The sequence below is a fragment of the Epinephelus lanceolatus genome, chromosome 3 (genome assembly GCF_041903045.1).
Source record: "Epinephelus lanceolatus isolate andai-2023 chromosome 3, ASM4190304v1, whole genome shotgun sequence".
NCBI lineage: Eukaryota > Metazoa > Chordata > Actinopteri > Perciformes > Serranidae > Epinephelus > Epinephelus lanceolatus.
This window is the reverse complement of record NC_135736.1, coordinates 1,676,922-1,695,071: the sequence shown is the minus strand read 5'-3', so window position 1 is coordinate 1,695,071 and position 18,150 is coordinate 1,676,922. Positions and strand designations below refer to the sequence as shown.

The following is an 18,150-nucleotide window of genomic DNA, read 5'->3' as shown; positions in this document are numbered from 1 at the left end:
CCTAATGGTTCTCTCCACTTCATCTCATCCCAGCTCATCTTGTCACAGTCTGATTCTTCCCTAATCATTATTTTAGTAATTGTTTTCTTATTATCAGCACTGTGACATGAGTATCAAGTCACACCTCTTTGAGTTTTTTAGTTTGTTGTAGACAAACCCTGTAACCTCCCTCATCATCTTCTTTGCTTCCAAAATGTGTTGATTGTTATTATGACAAGAAATTAAGAAGGTGAAGGCTTGTATTATGCAGGGTTATTGACTCTGCTGACAGGAAGTCAGGTCTCATCTGAAGTCAAACACACTATGCTGACCCTCAGCATGGTGGGGTCACGATACTGGCTAGCCTGTAATATAGACAGAGCGAAGTTGTTGTGTATACCAACACAAGTCACTGTGATAAAAGTGCCACAATGGAATGCCTTATACATCTCATACCTTGTTGCTTAAAGGAGCTATATGTAAGAAATCTAAAGCAAATAGTCATAAAATCCTCCTAATATGTCACAGAGACTAAAGAATAATGTTCATATAACATACTGATCTCACCGACAACAATAGTACAGCCAGAATATTTGCATTTAAAAAAAAAATTTACGGTCCGCAAATTATGTTTATGTTTTGAATTTGTGTTTTGGCCTGTTGCGCCACCCACCGCTGTCTACCAGTCATGCAGTCAGTAGAGTCTTAGCATCAGTTACAGTTATGACTGAGCTACAGCAGCACAGCAAGGAGCATTAGCGGTGTCCCAGTACATAGCATTAGCAGTCTCCTCAGCTGTATCCTGGCAGCAGCGTTAGCAGCAGAGAAGCTGGACTTGTTCGAACGTTCCACTGGAGAACCAAAGATCAAGGATGTGGCAACGCAGCCCTGCCACAGCAGCCGCCCGTGGGCAATCAGTCTCCAGCGAATCTACCTCAAATCTGTAGGGGAGGGGGGGCGGACACGACTCGTGGCAGTATTTTGAATTTGAGTGCAGTAACCGTTTTGGCCACATTCTTACATACAGCGCCTTTAAGTAATTTTATATGAAGAAATTTTAGGCAGTCTGGTAATAACTAGGTACCTTTCTATTCTCATGTCTTAATTGCAGTCATGTGTTGCAGGGACTTTGTCCTCCATCGGCCTGTCAGTCCTTTTGAAGGAAGATTTATGTGCACCTTGAAAGCAAGCTCAGCTTAAGAGACTGCAGTCAGGGGAAAAAAGCCTGTCTTTGATTGGCTAGCTGCTAGCTTGACCTTAAAACCAACAAGTGAGGATTGGGAAAGGAAAAAGGACAGAGATGAACTTCTCATATTTAACTATCTCATTAATCTCATCTCATCTCTATCTCATTGAACTATCTCATATTTAATCAGGATGATGATGGTTTAGATCAGTGGTTCCCAACTGGTGGGCCACGGTCCTTTCTGAATGGACCACAATTGACTCACCAGCATGTCAAGTTTGAAAAAAAAAAAATAAAACAATAATAATCTTTATTTTTAAATACAGCGAATTTTAAGCACAGCACTTTCATTTTGAAATGCTGTTTCCTGCTGTACAGTGAGTGACTAACGGACAGCTACTTGAAAGAGATGGCAAACTTGCTTGACAACATGGCCAAACACAAGTATGAAACTACTCTAAATGTATTAAACTATGTGGACCTTAAACTAATGACTAAAAAGAAATACGGACTCTGTGGCTGGACCAGTTGGGAATAACTGAGTGAGATGAACTATGGTTCCAAAGCTTTTGCTGTCAAAAAAATACCACGCCCACTACAATATGCAGAAGCTCTCTTGTCATGTACCCCAGATAGGCATTTTCACATTATTAACTTGACTGGCATGTTTGCTTGTTGGTCATCACTAATTGTTCTTTGATTCCATGTTGGAATTCTGTCCATCTCATACATGTTGTTTTCTGTAGTGCTGTAGCCATTCTTTAGAAATCTAAAGTCACGAGTCCTCCATCCTCAACAAATTCTGACCAGAAAATAAAAAGAACCTTTATAATTGTCTGAATATTTACTGATTAAGTTTCATAGACTGTATAAAAAATTGGATTTAGCTACCATGACATCACGCATTGGTTTGTGGATTCCTGTTACGACGCATCAAGGTCGGCATTTTGGCCATCACCATTTTGTTTTTTGGAGCCAGAAGTGACCATACTTGGACGAGAGGGTGGAGCTGTGGAGGAGTGAGGGGTGGATCTGACTCATAGGGCACATTTGTAAATCCACTCCTACATGTTACACTAAAATGAGGCCGCTGTTGTTTGTTGATCTGAGTGTTCTATTTCTCCATTAATTTAGGAAACATTAAGTTAATCACAGGTGCACTCCACTTGGTGCTCTGCTGCTCCGTCTTCCAAGACAGTGCCGAGATTACGCTCTGCTGCTCCAAAAGTGTGGTGTTCTGAATAACCAAATGATGCATTCCAACAGCGCTCTAAATGTATATGTGACAGGTGAGTTATATAAAACTCACTCCCTGCACAGTTGTCTCGAAAGTTGAAATTAGCTATAGAGACCAAAACTGTTTTTTGTACCAGACTATTTGCATGTTTATTTTTGCTGTAAAGCTGGGCATTTAAACATGGGGGTCTATAGGGATTGACTGGCTCTTCGAGCCTGAAGTGGTCATTATAGGAACGTGCAGTTTTTGGCACTTCAACTTTGGCTTCATTTTTCAGCCACAGAGGTTGCCGCTTGTTACTTTCTCTGTGGTTCCCAACTGTTTTCGGTTTCGGGCCTCTCACAAACAAATCAGTGTATGCTTGCAACCTGTTTCATTTTCTGATTTATGTTGTTTCATTTGAATGATTTGTAGAGGGATGAAAAGAAAGAAGTTACTATGAACAACTATTGCTGAGTTAACTGTTAAATTGTTTTTATCTGGAAATTGTGTTTGGAAACACAAGGGTGTTAATACTGTTTCAAAGATTCTGCCAGGAACTGTCAGCCGTCTATGAAAATAACTTTGTGCCATATTTGCTGAAACTGTCACTATATTCTGGAAGAAGTACATCTGGCAGGTAATATGTGAAAAGATCATGTCCCTCCTCCTCGCTCCTACTGCTTCTAATTGCATCAGTCAGGTCAATCACAGCTTGTTAACTGTGGTCAGACCATCAAACTATGCAATGATGATCAAATCTGAATTCAAAATGATGTTACTGCATTGCCTATTTCTAGCCTCAAATGTTTTCATTAACATATTTTAGCTGTAGGTCCAGCTGGTGGGCAGTGCTTTGTTTCAGCTTGACTGGGTCAACACATCTACCACATCAGCGTAAGCCTGCCATGTGCAGTTTAGGTGGAGTCTGCACACCATGTTACAGTTAGCAAAGCTGCAAATACGCTGGATCCACCACTAAATTTCAGCCGTGAGAGCCTATACATATATATATATATATATATATATATATACATATATATATATATATATATATATATATATAAAATTGCAAAAACTTTAAATGTGTCCCCAAGTGGAGTCACAAAAACCATCAAGCGCTACAACGAAACTGGCACACATGAGGACCGACCCAGGAAAGGAAGACCAAGAGTCACCTCTGCTTCTGAGGATAAGTTCATCCGAGTCACCAGCCTCAGAAATGGCAAGTTAACAGCAGCTCAGATCAGAGACCAGATGAATGCCACACAGAGTTCTAGCAGCAGACCCATCTCTAGAACAACTGTTAAGAGGAGACTGCGCCAATCAGGCCTTCATGGTCAAATAGCTGCTAGGAAACCACTGCTAAGGAGAGGCAACAAGCAGAAGAGATTTGTTTGGGCCAAGAAACACAAGGAATGGACATTAGACCAGTGGAAATCTGTGCTTTGGTCTGATGAGTCCAAATTTGAGATCTTTGGTTCCAACCGCCATGTCTTTGTGAGACGCAGAAAAGGTGAACGGATGGATTCCACATGCCTGGTTCCCACTGTGAAGCATGGAGGAGGAGGTGTGATGGTGTGGGGGTGTTTTGCTGGTGACACTGTTGGGGATTTATTCAAAATTGAAGGCACACTGAACCAGCATGGCTACCACAGCATCCTGCAGCGACATGCCATCCCATCCGGTTGGCGTTTAGTTGGACGATCATTTATTTTTCAACAGGACAATGACCCCAAACACACCTCCAGGCTGTGTAAGGGCTATTTGACCAAGAAGGAGAGTGATGGAGTGCTGCGGCAGATGACCTGGCCTCCACAGTCACCGGACCTGAACCCAATTGAGATGGTTTGGGGTGAGCTGGACCGCAGAGTGAAGGCAAAGGGGCCAACAAGTGCTAAACACCTCTGGGAACTCCTTCAAGACTGTTGGAAAACCATTTCAGGTGACTACCTCTTGAAGCTCATGGAGAGAATGCCAAGAGTGTGCAAAGCAGTAATCAGAGCAAAGGGTGGCTATTTTGAAGAAACTAGAATATAAAACATGTTTTCAGTTATTTCACCTTTTTTTGTTAAGTACATAACTCCACATGTGTTCATTCATAGTTTTGATGCCTTCAGTGAGAATCTACAATGTAAATAGTCATGAAAATAAAGAAAATGCATTGAATGAGAAGGTGTGTCCAAACTTATGGCCTGTACTGTATATATATATTATTCTGGCCTCATCTGACGTTCTAGACTAGACAGATAGATAACAGAGTCCAATAAAGACCAAAGGATGTGATGGGTTTTTGTACTTTACTGAAAGTCCTTCAGTCTCATGGAACAAACTGTAAAACTGAAACAGATCAACAAAGTAGAAATGTTACATTTAAAACACTGAATGTAGCCTTGTGTACATTATTCTATACAATATTTCAGATAAATCAAATTAAACAAAGCAAATACATACAGTAGCCTAAAACACTGTAGCCTAGCTGTGGTGTTAGCCATTTTGTCTGTTAGCTCTTTACTAGCTTAATTAAACCATCCAACATTTCTCCATAAAACAACCAGAAACAGAATGAATTTGATGCTAAACAATTCAACACTTATAATACAAACAAAATATAACTGCTCAGCAGCTCTCACAGGCATATGCGATCCATATCCACCAAGGACAGAGTAGTGATGAACTGCATGCTTGATCCACCATTCAACTAATATAACTGCTATTTCAGCATGTCCACAAGGGGGCACTAAATCATCCTACATGAGACCAGCACACATATATGTATGTATGTATATATATATATATATATATGTATATATATATATACATATATATATATATACATAGTCAAGGGGGGATTGATAAAGTGATATACATGTGATAAATGTCATTCAGGCTTACATAAAACCATATCATGAACATTACTGTCTATGTAGGCAATTATTTGTCAACTAGAAAAGCTACCATGGTTTGCCCTGTAAGCTGACATTGTTGTTTGTTTTGTAAACTGACAGTTACATGATTACTGCCTCCATCTGACAGATTACACTCCATTTAAACAGCTTTCCCAGCCCTTGGCATTACTTGTTAAGCGGTGCACTGGCACAATGTAATGTGTCACGGACATGGCAGCCGAGTAACAAATTTTCTCACAGTATACCAAAATATGTACCTGAAAACAGTGGTGTTACCAGGATGCCAGGTGTGGGTGGGCATTAGTCTTACCTTACAATGCTCAAGTAGGTCGAAATCCAGCGTAGGGCTACTGCACCTTAAAACATGTTTTGTTTTCTCCTTAACTGAGATAACTGTTGTTGGGATTTGGGCTAAACAAATAAAAGTTGATTTGATTTTATTTGACTTAGAACACATCCTTAACTGAACAGTATGGACAATGTTTTTTTTTTGTTTTTGTTTTTTTTTTTTTTTTTAAGGTGAAAGAGGAGGTAACAGCACAAACAAAGGTTAAAACTTAGAACACATCCATAAATGAACAGTATGGACATGCAGGTGACAATGTTTTTTTTTTTTTTTTTTTTTTTTTTTTAAGGTGAAAGAGGAGGTAACAACACAAACAAAGGTTAAAACTTAGAACACATCCATAACTGAACAGTATGGACATGCAGGTGACAATGTTTTTTTTGTTTGTTTTTGTTTTGTTTTTTTTTAAGGTGAAAGAGGAGGTAACAACACAAACAAAGGTTAAAACTTAGAACATATCCATAACTGAACAGTACGGACATGCAGGTGACAAACAAAGGTTAACTTAGAACACAATAAGATGTGCAGGTAATAAGGCACAGGTTAGGTTATCCTTATCCTCTGGGATATCCTTGTTATCCCAGACACCATCTACAGGACAAGTCTGCGGCTGCTCTTGGCAAATTCTGTCACAAATCTATTCATGTCAAGATTCCTTGTAATTTCTTTCTCATGGGCCAAAATGACTAAATCTCTCTTCCGTGAATGCAGCATTGTTCTGCGGAGAGGAGTGAGAATGCGGGTTAATGTTGAAAAAGAGCTTTCACATGCAGCTGAAGACACACCAATGATTAGTGCAGTGACGTACAATCTGTGCAGGATGGGAAATGCATCTTTGTACTGCTGAATGCATTTGCAAGCTTCAGAGAGGTTCACATCAGTTGGCAGTTTATCCATTAACATTGGTCTTGCAACCACAATTTCATTTTGCAGGCTCAGGCTACTTTGCTCTGTGCGTGCAAGCACCTGAAGTGGCTTCAGGAGGTGGGGGTCAAGGAAAGCGGCTGTCTTAGGAAGGAGAGAGGATGTGGCTTTCATTAAGTCAACATTCTTTTGAGAGAATCTTGTCTCCATCTCAACAATGGCCCTGTCCAGAATGTTGAACATTGCCCTTTTAAAGGCCAGGTTAGGGTGAGTTTGAGCATCAGCTCCGCCATGTCCTAATGTGGATGAGACTATGGCACCATCAAGCTGTGAGCTAACTATCCGTCTCCTTTTAGGTGGATTGGTACTTCCACACTGAGAGAAATGCTCCTCCCAGAAGGAATCACTTCTCATCTCCTTCAATGTGCCCAGTGAAGCTGTCACAACCTCACATGCAGTGCACAGATCCACAGTTTGTGACTGTAGGATTGAGTTTGCTGATGTCAGTGCACCAAGCACATGAAGGAGGAATTTTGCAGTTGCAAAGAAGCTCTGCCTCTCAAGCTGGGCCAGGAGACCACTTGCCTCTGTACAAATGTCCAAGGGTGCAGTGTCATCCTCTGCCACTTCAGACAGGAGTCTCCTGATGATGTCCTCGTTGTTCACAATGGACTTAGTGACCTCATAGTGACTGGTCCAGCGAATTTCCAGCAATCTTTTCAGTGTTGGTGCATTGTATGTGTGTGTAACATAATGTTTATGACAAAATGCTTTCAGTGAGCTGGACCAATCAAAAAACATCTTAGCTGAAGGCTCAGCTTGCATTGCATGAATAACTGCCAAATGCAGCTGGTGATTGAAGCAGTGAACATAAGGAATGTCCCTGCTAAGCTTTTGTTGAAGGAGGGCCTGCACCCCACCCCTCACTCCAGACATGACCGCATCACCATCATAGCATTGAGACACTATGTTATCAGCATTATATGACAGGTCAGAAAGATGAGAGAGCAGTTGGGTGCTCACATATTCAGCATCAAGCTGACCCAGTTCCACCAAGCCGATCAGGTGCTCTTCTGGGATAGAGTCACGGACAAATCTTACCACAATGGATAAATTTTCAATGTTGCAGCGGTCCCTGGTGCAGTCACTTTTGATACAGAACCCTGGAGAGTCAGAGTTTTCATATCTGGTCCTGATATCATCCAACACCATTTTTGCCAATGTTGCAATTATTTCATTTTGAATGACATTTGATGTGTATTTGGCGTTATCAGGGATGCATTTTGTGATGTCAGCAAGTTTGGGATCTTTTTTCAGTGTATAATCAAAGAGCTTATTCACCAGTCCCTCCTCATCCCCACCCTCATGATAGTGCCCACGCAGAGCAAGCTCATTAATTGTGAGAAACTGAATGACTTCACCCATGCTTTTCACATAGTACCTGTTCTTTTCAACTTGGGTTTGACCCAGCAGATGCGCAATAGTGTCACCAGTCTCTGACCGCTGCTTATGCTCCTGCCATGCCATCATAGCTCTGGTATGTGCGGTGCCTGATGCATGTTTGAAAAAGCCTCCGTCTTTTTCAAGTGCTTTTTTCCAATTGGTGTATCCATGCATGGTAAATATGTCCTCGCGGTCTTTATTGGAGCTAAATTTGCGACAAGCAAAACAAAAACTGGCATCGCGCATCACAGAGTATTCCAGCCGTGGTCGGGTTTGGTACCAGGCTGCATTAAAGCACCTTAATGTTTTCCCAAACGGCCGTCTGGGGTACGTATTCAGAATAGGTTGTGATGGGCGATCCAAGTTTAAGTCTGGAGGAGCACACACAGCAGGGCCAGAGTCAGAGGACTGGACGGGAAGAACAGGAGGGACGCTTTCAGACGCCGCCGGCAGAGGGGCAGAGCTGCCACCGGGACATGATGCGTCTGCCGGCCGCACATCACCTGCAGACCCCGGCAGGGATACTGAGCCCTGCTCGGTGTTCGCGGTGGTGGTAGAGGGGGAGTTAGCGGGCGTGGAAGCTGCTTGCTTCTTTATGAGCCACCTATGCATCTCTCTTTCTGGCAGTATGTGCTTATTTGACTGAGAGGAGCTACCCGCCAAAGGCAGGTAACTGCTAAGTCTTGCTAACACGTAGCACAACACACAACAGAGGACACGACACACAGATGACAGACAAAAAGTACAAGATGAGTGAGATGAATGATAATAGTCCGGTACGAGAGGCAAAAGTAGGAGACGGTGGTAGTGCTAGGGCAAATAGATCGCTGACGTGACTGAAACTAGATGGTGAGGCAGACAAGTAATAAATGAAGAGCAGCAGGACAAACGTCAAGTACTGTCTGAACTACTGACGGTGTCTGCAAGTTGCGCTTTGGCACATGCGCGATTCATTCGCACCCTGGACGCCGAGGGGTTAACATGTCCCTGCTGGGAGGGGCTGCTCCGTGGGGACTGAGCTGACAGTGTGTGCTGTAGGACGCGGGAGAGTCCACGGCAGTGTCCGCTGACATCACAGTACTATATGAATGGGATACCATACGCGGTGCCCAGACTGCCGTCAGTACTACATCCAGTTTTCCTTGGGTGGGCAGAGCGTGTCCGTGGGTGGGCACTGCCCACCCCTGCCCCCCCCGGTAACGCCCCCGCCTGAAAATATTTGAGATGAGAAATAGTTAAAGCAGAGTACATAATCTTGATTCATACTTTATCAGTGCTGCCTAGTTTGGCAGTTTGACTGCAGTTCATAGAGTGACTGACATGATTGACAACCGTGTTAGAGACTCCTCGGCTCTGATTGGTAAGACCTGTAGAAGCACTACATGGCAAAATGGTAGGTAGTGAAATGCAATCACTGCTAGGTTAGGAAACACTTTACCATACTCAAAAGGATCCTGCCATCTCATCCTTGGGCTGCAAAGTTTGATCGTTGGAGTCCTCCATGTTGGTGACGAATATGACGATGGGGTCAAAGGTTCAACTTTTGTCACTATCTTTCAAAATAAAACGAATTGCGGCTTGATAATAGTGATTTAGATGTCAAAATATTACACATATACTGCATATCTTTTCATGTGTCTTATTCAGAAAAAAAATATATATATATATTTTGTTCTTACCTGTTGCCTGCCCGCGTGTTGATCATTTTTACCTGTGCCCATAACCATGAATTTATAGCATATCATATCATATCATATCATATCATATCATATCATATCATATTTTTACCAGTTACATAGTTTTTTTGTGGGTTACCCATCAGCTACCACAGCAAACATTTCAACTTGTCAAAGAGGAAATGCACATGTGTTACTAATGGCATTGACAATGCCTCTGTTACAGTCATTAACGCAATGTGGTTAGTGGCCTCATTATTCCCATGTGTGTGAAATAAGTAAAAAAAAAAGGGCTGCTTTAAAAAATGTGTTCTTAACTACTTTCACTCCACATGATCCCATCTTTACATGTGAAAACTGTGAACCTGTATTCACAGGTACGTAGCGAGAGTGTCCTCTTACACCAAACTACTGCATGTTTTCTGTCAAATAAATGTAAATGAAAACTATATAAACCTATTGTTATTGATCAGAGCAGATTTTTGTAACACATTCATCCATTCACACAATATACATAAAATATGATTGTACATGCACAATGAAATATTGAATATATTATGTGTTGTACTGTGAGTGACTATGTTGTGGAGCCATCAGAGTAGGATTTGTCCAGCAGATGGCACTGTGGGACATGGATTCCAACAGTAGGGGACAGCAACACTCAGACCTTAAAATACTGCCTCGCCATCAACAAAGACTGCTCAAGAGCTGCAAAGAGAGAGAGAGAAAGTGCTAAGGCTGACTCATTTTGTCATTCTAATTGCATCCTGGTTTATGCATCTACAGGTTTTTGTCCCCTTTGATTTCATGCTGCCACAACTTGTGAGATGTTTTTTTTTGGGGGGGGGGCATGCACTGGCGCTCACTGTGGCTATAATACATGTATATGTTTGAAGGAACCCTTGTTTATGTGACTATATAAAGCATGTGGGAGTGTTAGTGTGGGCCTGTGTGTGTGTGTGTGTGTGTGTGTGTGTGTTGGGGGGTTGGGGTGGTTGCTGTACTCTCACCCTCTAATAGTTATCCCCATCTAGCTTCCCATTTAGAATTGGAGAGCAGCCAGTTGTAAAGCGCTCCCCCTCACCGACTCCCTCTCTCTTTCTCACCCTCACTTCTCTCAGCCATATCTGTTGCTCTTTCCCTCTCTCTCTGTCTCTCTCTGTCTCTCTCTCTCTCTCTCTTGGGACAATTGGATTAGTGCAGACTGATAGAGAGTAAATACAGAATCTCACTGCAGCAGCCAGTAGCTTGGCCTTATGCCACATCATATAAACACACCCACATACAGTACACATGAATGCCACATGCACACACACACACACACACACACACACACACACACACACACACACACACACACACACACACACACCTCACCACTGCTGTCATTCCACCCGGAGGCCAAGCTGGCTAGTTTGATATCCAGATGGCTTAATTACTGCATGCGTATAGACGGTCTCACTAGTGTATGTGTGTGTGTGTGTGTGTGTGTGTGTGTGTGTGTGTATCAGTTGGAATAGGAGGACACTGTTTTGTTGGGTTGTGACTTTATGCTGGGCCAAATGTAAATTATGCAAAAGTAAAAAATGTATCAGAAAGAGAGAATAATGAAGATTAAACTGGAATTTGATGCAGATTGGGGTCATTCCTGTATTTAAAAAAACACATTAAAAAGAGACAGTTGAAGAAAATAAGCAAAGAATAATGTTTGTTGTGTTGTGTTTGTTGGTACTAAAACCTGGTGAACTAAGATAAGATAAGCTAAGCTAAGCTAAGCTAAGCTAAAATAAGATAAGATAAAATAAGACAAGATAAGATAAGATAGACCTTTATTGATCCCACAACAGAGAAATTCCAATGTTACAGCAGTCAAGGAGAAAGAGTCAGATTAAAAATTTAAAAATTTTAAATAATAATAATAATAATAATAATAATAATAATAATAATAATAATTAAAGCTGCAAGCAGCGATGAATGGGCCCTTGCACCTTCACGCAACTTGGGGGGGCTGGCAGGATGCCTTCTGACGCGTCTGTCAAAGTGACTTGGCATATGGGGCGTTGGCTTGGTGGTGGAGCGGGTGCCCCATGTGCAGGGTTGTTACCGCGGCGGCCCAGGTTTGATTCCAGCCTGTGGCCCTTTGTTGCATGTCTCTCCCTCTCTCTCTCTCCCCCTTTCACACTTCACTATCCTATCAATTAAAGGCAAAAAATGCCCATAAAAATATCTTTAAAAAAAAGTGATTTGGCATATCCCTGATACAGTGCTGGAATGACATATTTCACATTTTGTATCACTTCCCTTTTCCATTAGAGGGAGTTGGAGAGTGCACTAATTATACATCATGTTTTTATCCATCAAATATACACCACAGCATTTAACCCTATGGGCCCTAGGCCTTTTTGGGGTATTTTTACTGCCTTTACTTTTAAGCTCATATCACAGTCATTATAAAGGCTACATACACATGCTATATCTTGTTTTTTTCAGGACAATCTGGGCTAACCAGATTTGCCATCATTCCATGTCCTCCTATGTGCCTGTATTTTATATAAATTTTTATATCAATGAAAAAAACAAATCCTTTTGACTAAATTCTTACATTTTGACATGTATCTCAGCATAGCAAGTTGGAAAATGACATATTCTGCCATATATGAAGAGGGGAGTATCTCTGGAATCTGGCCTTATAAGAACCATGATGCTGGGACATTCTGTCACTTCACAGTTGTCCAAAACATGTGGTTTGTGCCAGGCGGACATGATTGCCAGTATTTTTTAATTATTGCAAGAAATTCCATTGACTCATTCACAAGTCAAAAATGTGTTTTATCTGAAAGAAACATGCAATATTTACATCTAAGATAATAGAAAAATAGTCAACCAAGTGCAATGATGTCCTCCAAGATAATATTTGTTTTTCAGTTTCAGTTATATATTGGGGGAACATTTTGGGCAATTGTGGGGGGCCACGTGTCCCCCTCAGTGTATATGGTTACTACGGCCCTGTCATGCATGCAGGCTGCAGTTGTCTGGGTGCGCAAAGGTGAAGTGCGCTTGTCTTGTCATACAAAGTTTGATGGAGTGTCAACTGGACAATATGGAGATATTTGCATCTTGAAAGCCGGACTACAAATGTGGATAGACAGGGAGAAAAACACGCAAGCCTAAGACGTGGTAAGATACGATATTCCTCACTATATGAAGTGACTGATAACAAGATCTGTATAATGGATTGTAAAGAAATTCGTCAGGTTTATATTTTGTAGACAATTGATCTGTATTTATAGCGTGATGGGATGACAGCACAATGATGTTTGTGGTATCATTGGAAAGCTCTGCTCCTGAGCTTTCATGTGATATGTGTGGCATTTCTGTGCAAGCCTGCATTCGCGAGTAAACCATCCAAGAGTAATGTGTGTGCAAAGCTGTATGAAAGCTCTGTTATACATAATTTTAGTGTAACTTTCGAATTTTTTTTCGCTGTGAAAACATTGGACTACCGACAAGTGCTTGTCCTTCTCAGAAAGCTATGATTCCGCTGTTTCACGTGATATGCGTGGCGTCTCACTATGATGAATGGTTGCAAAAATCCATAGAGAAGAACAGGTGTGAATTTGGATGCACTATGCGTCGTTCGGGCCCATAGGGTTAACTTTCAGATAAATCAAAAGATAAGTGTTTGATGAGACCTACTTCCTGTCACCAGTAGGTGGCACTATGAGTATCAGGAAATACGGTCATATAAATGTTTTCAGGGCAGGACTAATATGAATCATCTGTTGTTTGATGGAGAAGGGACTATTTACCCAAATTTATAGCAATTTCCTGTTTGATGGTGAGACATCAAAATTAAACCCTCTGCAGCAGGCGTAGACAATAATGATATGTCATGTTTGTGTATATCAAATATAGACCACAACAGTGAAATTTCAGATTACTCCAAAGATAGGTGTCTGATTAGAAGTACTTCCTTTCGCCACAAGTTGGTGCTATGACTATCACGGTATTTTATCATATAAATGTGTTCAGGGTGGGACTAATATGAATCATGTGAAGTCTGGTGGACATCGGACCATTTACTCTAAAGTTATAGCAATTTCTTGTTTCACGGCGAGACATCAAAATTAAACCGTCTGCAGTGAGCGTAGACACTAATTATATGTCATGTTTGTGTACATCAAATATAGACCACAGCATTGAAATTTCAGGTTAATCCAAAGATAAGTGTCTGATAAGAAGTACTTCCTTTCGTCACAAGATGGCGCAATGATTATCATGGTATATTGTCATATAAATGTCTTCAGGGCAGGACTAATATAAATCATGTCATCAAGTTTTGGTGGACATCGGACCATTTACTCCAAAGTAATAGCAATTTCCTGTTTCATGATGAGACATCAAAATTAAACCCTCTGCAGCAGGCTTTAGAATGTTATGTTTCATTCATCCAGTAGGTGGCGCCATGAGTAAGACCAATATATTGCTATGCAGATGTGTTCAGGGGCAGACCATGATCACACATATCAAATTGTGACCAATAAGAGCAATGCATGATGGAGTTATAAGGACTTGATATTCCATGACGAAGGATAGAAAGTCACCATGGGCAGCCTGTTACATGACAGCACACATGTGTTACTGTTGAGATTCATCAACTTGATGAATACGTGGCCACAAAATGTAATTGAGTATGGGATTGGTGTTTATCAATATAAAATTATGGCATTTCCTGTTTCCACAAGGGAGCGCTATGAGATAGAGTGAGTATGAGAATAGGTGGCGTGCAGGGTTGGGCTCTTATCATGTACAAGAATTTTGAAGCGGTTAGGATGAAGTATGTGGGAGAGAGAGTTGCTCGAATATGCATGGCGATGCATCAAATATGGCGGCGCCATAGCCGCCACACCCCTTAACATAAAGAAAAGCTTTTAATAACTTTTGATCAGCATGGTCTCAGGATGTTCTGCATCAAATCTGAAGTTGATTGGACAAAATCTGTAGGAGGAGTTTGTTAAAATATAAGGTGTGGAAATCACAAAATTGCCACCAAAATGAAAAGTTTAAATCAAAATGGGCTACTTCCTGTTTGGAGTAGACCATTGGTAGCAGTGACTTTTTTGTGCATCTGGGCAACTTACACATATGTACAAATTTTCATCTTCCTACTCCAAAAAAAAAAACCCTATGGGGAGGGGTTTTTGAAAATTTCAAGGGAACGCTTTAGAGGCATTTTGTCCCCCCCATGGGCGATGCCCCTATCAGATGTAAGAGCTCGCCATTCTTGACCTGTGTATCAATTTTCTTGAGGATATGAGATTGTCGAAGCCATCAAAAAGCCAAATGTATTTGGTGGCGAGGGATCAATAGTCGCCACACTGCCACACAGACGCCATTAGACGTAGCTTCGCAGCGTTCATAAGGTAGCTTCACCAACTTGTTCTGCATGCATTAGAAGTGGAATGAAGTTGATGCAGTCAAGTTTGTGTCGTCAGCACATGTTAAAGTAAAAACTGGTCACTTCCTGTTACCACCAGGGGGCACTATGAGTAAGGAGGAATATTAACATATCGGGGTGTTCAAGGCGCAGCCATCATCATGTCCAGCAAGTTTGAAGCTGCCAGCATCAAGTATGTGGGTGTGAGAGCCATTCCAAATTGATGGCAAGTAAACAAAAAGTCGCCAAAATTTGTCACACCGTAGCAGCCACGCCCTTTGAGCTACTGCCATTCTTTTAATAACTTTGGATGAGCATGTCCTCTAAATGATCTGTCCCAAATTTGAAGTCCATCGGACGAAATCCCTAGGAGGAGATCGTTCAAAAATGTCAAAAGGTTAAATCATAATGGCCGACTTCCTGTTGGGTTTACGGCATGGGTCCAAGAGGATTTTTTGTGCATCTTGGCATGTTGTATGAGCCCACCAATCTCCATGCGTGTAGGTGAAACTCAAAGGCGGGGCTCGTGGCACGAAATTTTCAAGGGGTCGCTGTTTCGCCATTTGGCCCCGTTCACATACAACACTGCCGAAATATCAAATTTTTCACCAGACCAAACGCGTGTGCCAACTTTGGTGAGTTTTGGAATTTGGGAAAGGAGTGAAATTGGGGATTAAATGTTCGTAAGAATAATAATAATAATTAAAGCTGCAAGCAGCATTGGGCGGGACCTCGCACTCGCGAGAGAAAATCCTTACAGAGCTGAACGTTTTGATGTTTGAATACTTTGTGTAGCTGTAGGTATGTATAAGTGATGTCACAATATGCAAATTAGATGAGCGAATTTCTTCCCATCAGATTCCTCTTCCTTTATTTTGAGGAGGAGACAACAAAAACAGCACAAAACAAAAGAAATCTACTGTGTAAATATGTTCAAAATGTTGTTTTACTGAGATGTATGAAATCCAATATGGCTGACGCCTAATGACATCACAATATGCAAATTAGATGAGTGAATTTACTCCCATGACAAACTTTGGGTCATGATGAATAGTTTTCTCATTTACAGTATGCCTTTATCTCTCACCACTTTCAAGCCACAGCCTTTTGAAATGTTGAAATGAAAATGGAATATTTTCCTCAATAAACTCTGGCACCTAAAGGGTTAAATGGAGATTGTGCCCCTGTCATGTCTGCATGTAAGAGTTAGACACACACACACATCATGTTTCTGTGAGTTTGTGTGTGACAGCGGTTGCCATGGTGATGAAGTAGGTGCACCTGGCAGAAGAGCAGAGAGAGACAGACAGAACACAGAGAGACCTGTTTTAGTGGAGATTTAACTCCTCGAAGAAGTTCTTCCCATTCCCAAACCGTTGGTCCAATCATGAAAATAATGTGATGATGAGAGAGATAAAGTTATACAGAAGATCTGTTTAGTAGCAGTTGAGGTGGCATGTGTGCGTCTTTAAAGCCGATACAATAAAAGTTGTGGGAGGAGATGTTTTTTTAAGAGCATGTTTGAGGCGAAATCTTACTTTGAAAGGGCAAATAGCTCACTTCCTGTTGGAATTAGGTCATGGGTTTCAGCGCGTGATTTGTAAGTCAAACACACCAGTTTTGGTTTGATCTTGATACGACATTCCTATGGGCTGCAGTGGTCATTTTAGTGGACCAAGGTGGCGCTAGAGAGCCCATTTTGGCACTTTAGGGGTTAATAATGTGTGTGTTCTGTTTCAAATGAAGTTTCTGCTGCTGTAATCTCTCCTTTAAAGATTGTGAGACACACAGACCAGAGAGCCCTGTGGCTGTGTCTGTGTGTGCAGCCGTTGTCATGGCGATTAATGACTTGCCTGCACGTGAGGGGCACACACAGAGCTCATGAGAGAGCAGATCACCAAAGGCTGTTTATAATGGGTTTTAACTCCTTGAACAAGTTCTTCCCATACCCAAACTGTTGGTCCAATCAAGAAAATAAAGTGATTGTGAGAGACAGCCACGTCTCGTGAACGCTCGTGTCGTGTTTTATATTTCTCGAGTCAAAAATGTGGTCACCGGAGCGAGTTAAAATGTGTTGCACCTCAGCTGTTTCCAGAAATTTCTCCTCTGAGTTTACATTGGAGTGAATGAGAAAAAAATCGGCGCTCCCTTCGCTTTGGAGCCACTCAGCAAAAATGTGTACATGTGAGAGATTCCATGTCAACATATCTGTGAGCAGGACAAATTTTCCTATGTTTTGTGGTATAAATTGTGTCTGTACAGTGAAAATTGTGGCCATGGCAGCGAGTTAAAGACAAAAGTTTTAGACGATTTTTAGAGCTCTCTCCACTCTAGCTCGCAGCATTCCGTGCAATACACACCCATTGTAAAGTGAGAATTTCTCCACTTTTGCTCATGGTACTTTGAGAGGCACAGATTAAAAACGATAAAAGATATAAAAAAGATGAAATCATGAGTGAATAGATGAGACCTGTGCCATCATTTGAGAGCTGGAATGGAGTCTGTAGCTCAAAGTATGGAGACGCTGTAAAGGCTAGAAAAAGCCCTAAGATTGGTCTCTATCTCCCCCCTGCTGCCATTCATTTCCTATGGGACAGCTTTCGAAGATCGTCAGGACGTTTTTCTGACATCTCACCTTATGGAGGCCATAAAATCCAAACCAATTGAGTAATGAAAAAGTTATAAATAAGATCTGTTTAGAAAAAGTTGATCTGTCATGTGTGCAAGTTTGAAGCCGACAGGATAAAGGGTGTATGACAAGAAGATTTTTTAGGAAAGGCAGTTTTAAGGCAAAATCTTACTTTGAAAGGGCAAATATCTCACTTCCTGTTGGATTTAGGTCAGGGGTGTCAGCGCGTGATTTTTAGGTCTTCATGAGACAAACACGCCACTTTTGGTTTCATGTTTCTACGACGTTCCTACAGGCCGTAGCGGCCATTTTTGTGTGCCTAGGTGGCGCTAGAGAGCCCATTTTGGCACTTTAGGGGTTAATGTCATGATTTTCTAAAATTTTTCACCGGTTCTGATGTGCGTGCCAATTTTGGTGAGTTTTTGAGCATGTTTAGGGGGTCAAATTCCAGTTCAAAGAGGCGGC

General features: G+C 41.5%; 1 long non-coding RNA gene across 1 annotated transcript; it reads left to right on the top strand.

Annotated features, from left to right (window-relative positions):
* The first annotated feature begins 6,332 nt into the window (after positions 1-6,332).
* On the top strand, positions 6,333-7,245 carry LOC144462575 (uncharacterized). The gene is made up of 2 exons (XR_013490831.1): positions 6,333-6,767; positions 6,857-7,245. It is a non-coding gene; the product is annotated as an uncharacterized LOC144462575 (long non-coding RNA).
* The last annotated feature ends 10,905 nt before the right edge of the window (positions 7,246-18,150 follow it).